An 11102-nucleotide genomic window follows, 5' to 3' on the forward strand; every position below is an offset into this window, starting at 1 on the left:
ACAAAAAAATCTTTATTGAGTGCTTTTTTGTGTGTGTGCTAAGGCCAGTGCTGGGAATGTGGGTGAGATAAGAAAATGAAAAGCTTTAAAGGTCATAAGAGATAAAGGTCATACAGTCCCAGAGGGAGACCAGTCTAATGACAATTCAATTAGTGATCGAGGTTGTGTTCCTTAGGGATGGCAGGAGTTGGAACAGGCAATAAATGTAGTATGAACAGAGAGACAAATGATCCCCAAGGTGATAAGAAAGGCTTGCTGAAAAATCCAGTGGGGAAATGTCCTCTTTCTTAGGCCACAGTGAAGGAAAGATGACTCTATCACTCTATATACCCATCCATCTATCCATCATTCATCCATCTAAACATCCACCCATCCTTCTACCTATCCACCAATCCCTCTACCCATCCACCCAATCATCCATCCACCCACCCATCCATCCATCCATCCATCCATCCATCCATCCATCCATCTTCCATCCAGTTAAAATTTTCATTATACTTAAACAGTCTTTCTGAGGAATAATCGAAATACAATAAATCACACATATTTAAGGTGTGCAATTTGGTAAGTTTGGCATATATATACACCAGTGAAACCACCACCACAATTGAGATAATGAACATGTTCATAACCCTGAAAAGTTTCCTGTGCCTCATGTAGGTCTTCCCCCCCAACATTCATAGGCAACCACGGCTCTGCCTTCTGTCAGTACACATTAGTTTGCATTTCGTGCACTTTTACAAAAATGAAATAATAAAGTATGTACTTATTTTTGATCTGGTTTCTTCCACTCCACATAATTATTTTGAAGTTTATTTGTGTTATAGCTTGTATCAGTATTTCATTCTTTCTTGTTGCTCTGTAGTGTCTAGTGTATGGACACAATTCAGTTTCATTTACCCACTGGTGAATATTTGGGTTGTCTTCAGTTTGAGAACAATTAATAAAGCTGCTGTGAACATTTATGTATATATATTTTGTATAGATATATACTTTTATGTATTCTTGGGTAACTCCCTAGGAATAGAATGGTTAGTTCATATAGTAGGTACATTTTTAGCTTTTTAAGGAACTGATCAACTTTTTTCCAAAGTAATTGTACATTTTTACATTTCTACCAGCAATATATGAGAGTTCTGTTTTCTCCACATCCTCACTAACACTCTGTATGACCAGTCTTTTAGATTTTAACCATTTAGACACATAGGTAAAGGAGCGAACATAGAAATAAAATAAATAACATAGAAGAAAAACAACTGGTGAGATGCCCGGGTCTCTGAATCTCTTTGTCTGTCTAAAGCTCTTCATTCTTAGATGTTTAGGAAAAAACTTGATCTTGGCCCTAGTCTGACCCTCATTCCCATGACTCTGCCCCATCCTTCAAATAGGGTAGTTCTCCCTACTTTGCTTAGATGCTGTCTGTTTTCCACACCAGATTGTTTTCACCCATACTATTCCTCAAACCAGAATGCTCCCAACAATTCATTTGTTCTATACCCACCCTGTTGTTCAGTGGTTGAGTGTTGCAGGGAAGACTGGCCTGACTGTGTGTGTTGGTTAAGTTTGTTATCAGTATATCTCAGCCTGCTTCAACTGACCCTTAATGCCTCTTGGTTATCTTTTTATTTTTTAAGCTATGAGAAATTGTCTATTTAAATAACATAGCTGTTTCTGCTTTTTCCTCCTGCTTCCTGCCCTTTCTCAGCATCTATTTTATTGATAAAACTATGCTATGTAAGCCCATGAGATGAATTATCTAAATTACTACAATAACTCCTATGAAGTTAGTGCTAGTATTACCCTATTTTCCATACAAGACAAGTGAAGCTCAGAGAGCTGGAATTTGAAACAATGTTATCTGATCCACAAGTTTAAGCTCTTACTCACATTAATGAAAAAATAGTTTAGATTCTTTAATACACCTACTTCTTAGGCCACAGTGAAGGAAAGATGACTGTACCACTCTATCTACCCATCCATCCATCCATCCATTCATTCATCTACACATTCTTATGTCTGCTTAACCAGTAGATGTCAAGAAGCTTCCACACAACCCCAACACATCACTAAGCTGGTTTCCCCAATAACCTGGAGGACCTGTTGCTGGGTGTTCATCCCATTTGACCCTGTTTGGCATCCCAAGCTACTGGCTCTCTCATCCTCTTTGGAACTCTTCCCAGGCTTTGAGGCTTGGCACACTACTGGCTCTCCAGCAACTACTCAAGCTTCTCACTGATTTCCTGTCTGCATTCCTGCCCTTAAATATCAGCATTTTCTAATGTTCCATCTTGACTGTCCTTGCAAGGCCACACATTCTCCCTGGATGACCTCATTTACTCTTGTAGCTCCAACCGTCATCTCTCTATGAATGATTTCTCTATTAATGTTTTAGTTGCTTTACCTTTTATTTGAGGCTTCTGGTCTGTATTCTCCACCACTTGAATGTTCTGTGGATATTTAAAAATCAGCTTGACTAAACTGAATCTCATCTTTCCTGCAATACCCCCTTCACTACATACATAACCTAGCAGAATAACCATCAAACTAGTCTGGAATTTAGTTATCAAATTCTGTTGACTTATCTAAGATATCACTAATAATTATTTCTCTGGATCGACCCATATCCCAGCTCAGTTTCTTATTACTTGTTGATTGGACCATTGTAATCATTTACTAAAAGTCTCTCTGCCTTCAGTACTCCATTGTTATCCTTACCCTCAAAACTAGACCCATTTATGATATTTTCCAGTTTGAATTCTTCTCACTGTATAGCTAATAAATACCAGATTTATTGGACTAGCATTCCATGATCTCATATTGCCCAAAGTTTGCTTAATTATTGTTAAAAGTAATACATACTTGGTAATTATGACATTTCTTATGAAATTTTTTCATTAATTGTTCAATGTAGTGGATTACAGTGATAGATATTTGATGTTAATCTATTCTTGTGTTCCTAATGTAGGTGCAAGAGTATTATTCTTTGATGAACTCATGGACTTAATTTTCTACCAATTTATTTAAAATTATGTATCTGTATTTTAAGTGATTTGTGCTTTGCTTTAATTTTTATGTTTTAAAAATCAGACTTAAATAATAAGGTGAGTGCAATTTTATAAAAGTACATGTTCAAGACATGTGCCTAGGCTGTATGACAGGGCAGTGAGGTGAGCTCTGGCCTTTAGCCCTTCATCCTTGGCTAAGGAAATGGCCAACCAGTACAGTATTGTTTTCAAACAAGAGCAAGCCCATGATGATGCTGTTTGGTCAGCGGCCTTGAAGACAAACAAGAAAGAAAACTCTGAGACAGTGGCCACAGGCTCCCTGGACAACCTGGTGAAGGTCTGAAAATGATGTGATGAAAAGCTGGACCTGCAGTGGGGTCTGGAAGGACATCAGTCACTGCCTGCCTGTTGCTGCATCCAGTTCTCTTGATGCTCACATTCATCTCTGGGACTTGGAAAATGGTAAACAGATCAAGTCTATAGTTGCAAGACCTGTGAATGACTGGACTTTGGCCTTTTCTCCTGATTCCCAGTATCTGGCCACAAGTGAACATTTTTGGTGTTGAAAGTAGGAAAAAGGAATATTCTTTGGACATGAGAGGAAAATTCATTCTTAGTATTGCATATAGTCTTGATGGGAAGTACCTGGCCCATGGAGCCATAGACGGAATCATCAGTATTTTTCATATGGCAACTGGAAAACTGCTACATATACTGGAAGGCCATGCTATGCCCATTCACTCCTTGAGCTACTCCCCAGATTCTCAGCTCCTTGTCACTGCCTCATATGATGGCTACATCAAGATCTATGATGTACAACACACCAACTTAGCAGGCATGCTGAATGGCCATGCATCCTGGGTGCTGAACATGGCATTTTGTTCTGACAACCTCACTTTGTTTCCAGTTCATCTGACAAAAGTGTGAAAGTCTAGGATGTGGATACGAGGACTTGTGTTCATGCCTTCTTTGATCACCAGGATCAGGTCTGGGGAGTAAAATACAATGGAACTGGAGAGCATTATGTTAAGTGAAATAAGCCAGACGGTGAGGGACAAATACCATATGATCTCACCTTTAACTGGAACATAATAAATAGAAAAAAAAAAGGAAACAAAATATAACCAGAGACATTGAAGTTAACAATCTAACAATGGACAGGGGGGAGTGGGGAAGGGACAGTGAGGAGAGGGGATTACAGGAACTACTATACAGGACACATGGACAAAAGCAAGGGGGAGGGTGGAGGTGGGGAAGGGAGATGGGTTTGGCTGGGGTGGGGTGGAGGGATGGGGAGAAAAGGCACACAACTGTAATTGAATAACAATAAAAAATTTAAAAAAATACAATGGAAATGGCTCAAAAATTGTGTCTGTCAGAGATGATCAGGAAATTCACATGTATGATTGTCCAATTTAAACATCAAAGTCTTCCATGCTAATGCTGCAGAGAGAATGTACAGATTACACATAACATTCCTTATCTTTCTAGCTTGCTTCAAAGAAATAAAGCATTTATTATAGCAGAAATGTAAATTTTATAGATACAATAGAAACCTTTTCATTGTTTTACTGGAAATGCTGTTCATAATGTGTTCTTAGTGCAAACACCAGATTCTTGACCATGTTCCTCTTCTCTGTGCCATTTTACTGGCACACAGTGAGTGGAGTCTGCATCATATATGAAAGCGAGTGTCTGCCTCCCATGGAGATCCAGATACGTACTGAACTGTCCCACTTAGAAATACAGACTCACCCTAAGGTTCCAGGGCACTGAGTTGTGCAGGAGCTGTGATGAGGAAGATGATGTATTTCAGAGCAGGGTCCTCAAGGAAATGTTGGACTGGTTAGGGACATCCTGCAGTCCTTCTTATTTGGGCATCCTTCTATTTGACAAACTAATAATAGTCTCTGACACATTCTCTGTTTTCCCCTACTAATTTCAGAGAAGTCTCTAGCTCACTGGTGGACATGACGGCCTTAACAATGTATAGGCTCCTGCCTGCACCTACTGTTGACTACTCTCCCTCCCATTGTCCCCATACACCTGTGCCTGAAACTGGTCTACATGTGAACAGAAAGTCTAAGTAGCTGACACTTGAGCTTGCTTTTTTTATTAATTGTAACTTCACATGCCTATAAGTCAGGCCCTGTGTCCCTCCTTCTCTCTCCTGCCTCCATGCCTTGCTCAACCCCCTGTGACCACAGTGGCCTTGCCAGTTCCTCAGCCTGGAATGGTCCTCCCTCAGACTGTGTTCAGGGAGCTGCTCAGGAATGAGGCTCCCTGCTCCCTGCCACCCTTTCCCATTACTCTTGCTCTTCATAGCAGTTGTCACTGCCTGCTGTTTGCATCTATCCCCCAAATGAAGCTCCATGAGTGGGCACTTTATTCCACTATATCAACAAGCTGGCACTTAACAGTGTTTATTTGAGGTCCAGAAAATAAAGCACCAAAGCCCTTTGTCCCTCTCTCAAAAAAAACCCGTACAGGTTCAAGATAGAGAAGGGCAAGATGTGAGGCCCAGGGGAATGGCTGGTGACTATGTGGAGGTTCCCTGCTTCTCCTGGTGGGGGCCTGCCAGCTACCTGGACTTCTGCCCTGCATCTCCATCCCAGAAATGGGGCTTCCCCTACAGGATGTTATACTCTCCCACCTTATCCTCATCAGTTTATGGGACCCCAACTATACACACTTGGTCAGCTCTCCAGGGCCCATGGACTTTTCCTTAAACAACTACCCTCTAAATTACACAATATATTTCAAATACCAGATAACTGTAAATAAAAGATTCCCCCACACCATACACTTCAGGTCATAAGAAACATCAATCTCTTGAGCTCAGGCTCAGTAAAAAGTAAAAACAAAAAAGAATCCATAGCTATAGATCTATGTTAGCCTTTCCTGTGGTTTTAATAACCTTTGTTCAAACACCAGTAATGAAAGCATAAACCCTTCTTAGTGCAGAGAGACCCTTCTCTTTCGTTTCAAAATCCAATTTCTTCCTGGTGGGATTTTTCTTTATCAACTCTAAAGATAACTGTCTTTTTCTCTTTTAAATATTTCTGACTTAGAAAACTGGGAGGTAGCACAGCTGCTAGCAGCTGGAACCCACAGAACCATTTCTTCACTCTTTCAGTCTTTCATTTGTGCACTTAAAACAGTAACAACACAAACCAATATGGAGAGACTGCTGTGTCTTATGTACTTAGCACAGGGTACACTGCTGGTGCTCACTATAATCCTGGGCAGGGAATAAATTAAGTCATATTTCTACCTTTGGGGTGCTCACAGTTCTGTGGGTTTGCCCATCAACAACTAAGTGTCCATGGACACTTCATCTGTGCCTCATTTTCCCCTGCTGTGAAGTGAATAACAGTACTGGCCACAGAGTTGTTGTGAGAATTTAATTAAATAATGCATGTAAAGCTCTTAGAAAGGATCTCATGCATAGTAAGTACAATGCTCAATATATCTTATCATTGATGATGACAGTGATGACAAATGTATGCTCTTCTGTGGAAACTTTGAGAAAGGAACCACTGAGTTGATGTTGAATTAGGTTTGAAAGGATTCATTAGCAAATAAGTGATGTTGGTAGTGGCAGCATTGGACTGGGTGGTCAGGGGAAGCGTGCTTTGAGGAGGGGCTGTTTGAGCTGATACCTGAATGACAAGAAGAAAGGACCCTTCTTCTTGGAGAAGATCTTGGGGAAAAGCCCCCAAGCAGAGGAGACAGGAGGTGCAGTGGCCTTGAGGAGGAATAAAGTCTGGTTTGCTTGAGAAACAGCAGGGAAGCCAGTGTGGCTGCAGCAGACTGAGCAGGAGGAAAGATGACAGGCGAGGAAGTCAGATGATACAAAGTCCTCTAAGTCATGGCAAGGAGTTTGGATCTTATTTGCAGATGTTGCAGGGTCTTAAGAAGGTGTGTGATGTGATCTGATTTTAAAAGGGTCACACTATGGAACATAGTATGGAAGTAAGAAATTAAAAATAGGACTGCCAAATGATTCAGCAATTCCACTTCTGAGTGTTAATTCAAAGAAAATGAAATCATTATCCTGAAAAGATATCTGCAACCCATGTTCATTGCAGCATTATTTCCAAGACATGGAAGTCACCTAACTGTCCACTGATGGGTGAATGGATAAAGAAAATGTGATATATACACGGTGGAATATTATTCAGCCATAAAAAAGAAATCCTATCATTTGTGACAACATGGATGGACCTTGACAGCATTATGCTAGGTGAAATAACTATGGTCTCACTTATATGTAGAATCCTTAACACACACACAGAGCCATAGAAACAGAGATTAGTGGTTGTCAGAAGTGAGGAGTGGGAGTGTGGGTGAAATGGGTGATGAGAGTTAAAAGGCATAAACTTCCAATTATAAGATAAATAAGTCCCAGGGATGTAATGTACAGCATGATAATGCTGTATTGCATATTTGAAAGTTGCACAAAATCGGGGGGGAGGGTGGAGGTGGGGGAGGGAGGTGGGTTCAGCTGGGGTGGGGTGGAGGGATGGGGAGAAAAGGCATACAACTGTAATTGAATAACAATAAAAATTTAAAATAATAATAAAAAAAGAAAGTTGCTAAGAGAATAAACCCTAAAAGTTTTCTTTGCAAGAAAAAATATTTGGAACTATGTGTGTTGACAGATGTTAACTAAACTTGTGGTAATCATTTCACAATATACACATGTATCAAATCATTATGTCATATACATGAAGCACATACAGTGTTATATGTCAATTGTATCTCAATATAAATAAATAAGGTCACTCTGACTATTGTGTGGAGAATGAACTGTAGAAAAAAGACTGGAAATGTGAACAGAATATGACTGGTAGAGAGGATATTTCAGGGGAATGAAGGGGCACAGTCAAAGGCCTTAATCTGGGAATGAATGTTGTTTTGGGAAACAGAAAAATTTCAGGGGAGTAAGAACCTAGTATGCTTGGAGGAAGATGGGTTTGCAAATGTAACTTGGTCCCAGATTTTGAAAGAATGGACATTCCAAAGTGTTTGGACTTTATCATGGAGGAAAGATTCTAGGAAGTTATTTAAGCAGGGGATTGATAGGAAGTATCAGTTGGTTAGTGTCCAATCAGCAAACTATAAAGGAAAAGCTGAGAAACCAACTGAGGGATAGTATAGCAGCTTACAGGTTTTCAACATCAGGAAGCAAGTACCACTCTTTGGGCTGGGGGGACATGGAGAGGAAGTGGTGCTACCAGAGTCGAGAAGCTGGGCAGTCTAGTAGGAAGTAGATCCATGTTCTGTGGGTAAACAGCACAAGGCCGCCCACAGACCAGCTGTGGTATTGAGGGAGATTGCAGTGGCAGCTATGCAAGGAAAGGCAGGCCATTGGAATTACCACAGAATTCTAAAAAGTCCAGGATGAGAATGTGAAACTTGGGCAAAGGCAGTAGAAATGGAGAGAAAGGTTCAGAGCAACGACAGCGTTTGGAAACCTGATGGCTTTTACAGATCCAGATGCTATTTTTTTATTCTTCCATGATAACACACCTCCCACAAAAAAGATGTTGTTTCCAGACTTAACAAGAAAGCCTGGAGAACTTGTGCTGGTGACTGGAACAGGCATTAGTGCTATGGCTACTCCTCAGGTTCCAGTCTTGAAATCCTGGAGGAAAGTAACTCAGGCCTTTCTGGATGCTGCCATTGATTCTATACTTCTAAGTCATGTGGACCGTGACTATTTTCACACATGTCTCCGTGAAGATGAGAATCCTGTTCATGTTGTCCAGGACCTTTTTCAGAAATTCTTTACTTGTATTAGCAATGTTGAAACCGTAAGATTCAAGGACTGTATACATGCAGAATTCCATGGCTTTGTGTCAAAGATAGGACTCTGAAAAAGAGCTACTTCAGTCAGTTCTCCACCTGATGGAAAATGGAACCCTGGTATAGACTAAAAGTCTCAATATTCTCTTAGAACTATGTGCAGCAGATCAGGGAAAACAATTTGAATCCCTTGAGTTTACTGATGAAGAAAATGTCCTATAGTGGGAGCAAAAGTGGAAGCTGAGAGTGTTATGTATCACAAGGTCTACACCAACTGTAGTGGCATGATCTTTCATCCAGATGTGTATCAGGATGTGCTCAGGAACATTCAAGTTGTGAGAGAGATTCAGAGACTTTATGAAAACAAATCATTTCTTTTTCTAGGTTGTAGCCGGACTGGATGACATCACTTTCCAAGCCCCTTTTCTGGAGGCTGTCAAGCATAAATCTGACTTACAACATTTCATGCTGGCTTGGAAGGGAGATGCAGATGAGTTCAAGAAACTTTGAGAAAGCCTGCTGGACAAAGGGATTTACCTTTTCCTTATAGAGATGAATATGCTGATCTTCCAGAATATTTCAAGTGACTGACCTATGAGATGTCCAGGAGGGCTAGATGGGACCACAGTGCATGAGAGTGCTACAGAAGTCACCACCATTAGACCGGACACTGTCCACTGTGGATAGTTATTATTTTGTGCCAGCTGGTTCTTAGTTCTTTTTTGTTCATTTGTTTTTGGGTTTTTTGGTTTTGTTTTTGTTTTTTGGCTCTTGGTCTTATGTAGCTTGTTCCAGTTCAAGAATACCCAAGTGACAATGTGACCCAGATGCACTACACACTGCAGGCTGGACACACTGCTTGTGTCCATGCAACATAACAGTGTGATATTCACTGAGACAGCTGCTCTGCCTGAAGGACTTGGGGTGTAGATGCCATGGACTCACCATGGCCCTTGGTGTAGTTTTGTTCTTCATACTTGGTTTTTCAATCAAGCTTAATGACTTTTTAAAAACAAGACTTGAAGCTCTAGTTCTCTAAATCTTTTACAGTGTACAGCATTTTACATACATGAGTTATATTAAAACCTCGTTCATTTAAAAAATAAAGAACATTCCTAAGTCTAGGTGACCATTTGAATGCAGGGAGTAGAGGGTGGAGGAGGGAGGCCATCAGGGGCTTCTAGTTTGGGCAGCTGTGCAGAACCCAGGCAGGGAGGGGGAAGAGGGATAGAGAAGAACTCCATTTCAACATCCTGAGTTTGATGTTCTTTTTTTTTTTTTTTTTTTTTTTTTTTTTTTTTTTAGTGTTTCTGCTTTTTTTTTTTTTTTTAATTTTTTTTAATATATTTATTGATTATGCTATTACAGTTGTCCCATTTCCCCCCCCACTCCACTCCATCCTGCCCACCCCCGTCCCTCCCACATTCCCCCCCTATAGTTCATGTCCATAGGTCATACTTATAAGTTCTTTGGCTTCTACATTTCCTACACTATTTTTACCCTCCCCCTGTCTATTTTCCACCTATCATCTATGCTACTTATTCTCTGTACCTTTCCCCCTCTCTCTCCCTCCCACTCCCTTAATGACAACCCTCATGTTCTAGTTGTTTGCCTAGTTTGCTCTCGTTTTTGTTTTATGTGTGGCCGTTAATAACTGTGAGTTTGCTGTCATTTTTACTGTTCCAATTTTTGATCTTCTTTTTCTTAGGTAACTCCCTTTAACATTTCATATAATAAGGGCTTGGTGATGATGAGCTTCTTTAACTTGACCTTATCTGAGAAGCACTTTATCTTCCCTTCCATTCTAAGTGATAGCTTTGCTGGATACAGTAATCTTGGATGTAGGTCCTTGCGTTTAATCTTGGGTAATGTAATTATGATGTGCCTTGGTGTGTTCCTCCTTGGGTCCAGCTTCTTTGGGACTCTCTGAGCTTCCTGGACTTCCCGGAAGTCTATTTCCTTTGCCAGATTAGGGAAGTTCTCCTTCATTATTTGTTCAAATAAGTTTTCAATTTTTTGTTCTTCCTCTTCTCCTTCTGGCACCCCTATAATTCGGATGTGGGAACGTTTCAAGGCGTCCGGGAGGTTCCTAAGCCTCTCCTCATTTTTCCAAGTTCTTGTTTCTTCATTCTTTTCTGCTTGGATGCTTGTTTCTTCCTTCTGGTCCACACCATTGATTTGAGTCCCAGTTTCCTTCTCATCACTATTGGTTCCCTGTACATTTTCCTTCGTTTCTCTTAGCATAGGCTTCATTTTTTCATCTGTTTTTCGAATAGATTCAACCAA

General features: G+C 40.4%; 2 pseudogenes; both read left to right on the forward strand.

The window, feature by feature from the left end:
* Window positions 1–3207: 3207 nt before the first annotated feature.
* Window positions 3208–4424, forward strand: LOC112304662 (superkiller complex protein 8-like; annotated as a pseudogene).
* A 3847-nt stretch (window positions 4425–8271) lies between these two features.
* LOC112304709 (protein FAM118B pseudogene) lies at window positions 8272–9451 on the forward strand (annotated as a pseudogene).
* The last annotated feature ends 1651 nt before the right edge of the window (window positions 9452–11102 follow it).

Source organism: Desmodus rotundus, chromosome 1 (genome assembly GCF_022682495.2).
Source record: "Desmodus rotundus isolate HL8 chromosome 1, HLdesRot8A.1, whole genome shotgun sequence".
NCBI classification, from domain to species: domain Eukaryota; kingdom Metazoa; phylum Chordata; class Mammalia; order Chiroptera; family Phyllostomidae; genus Desmodus; species Desmodus rotundus.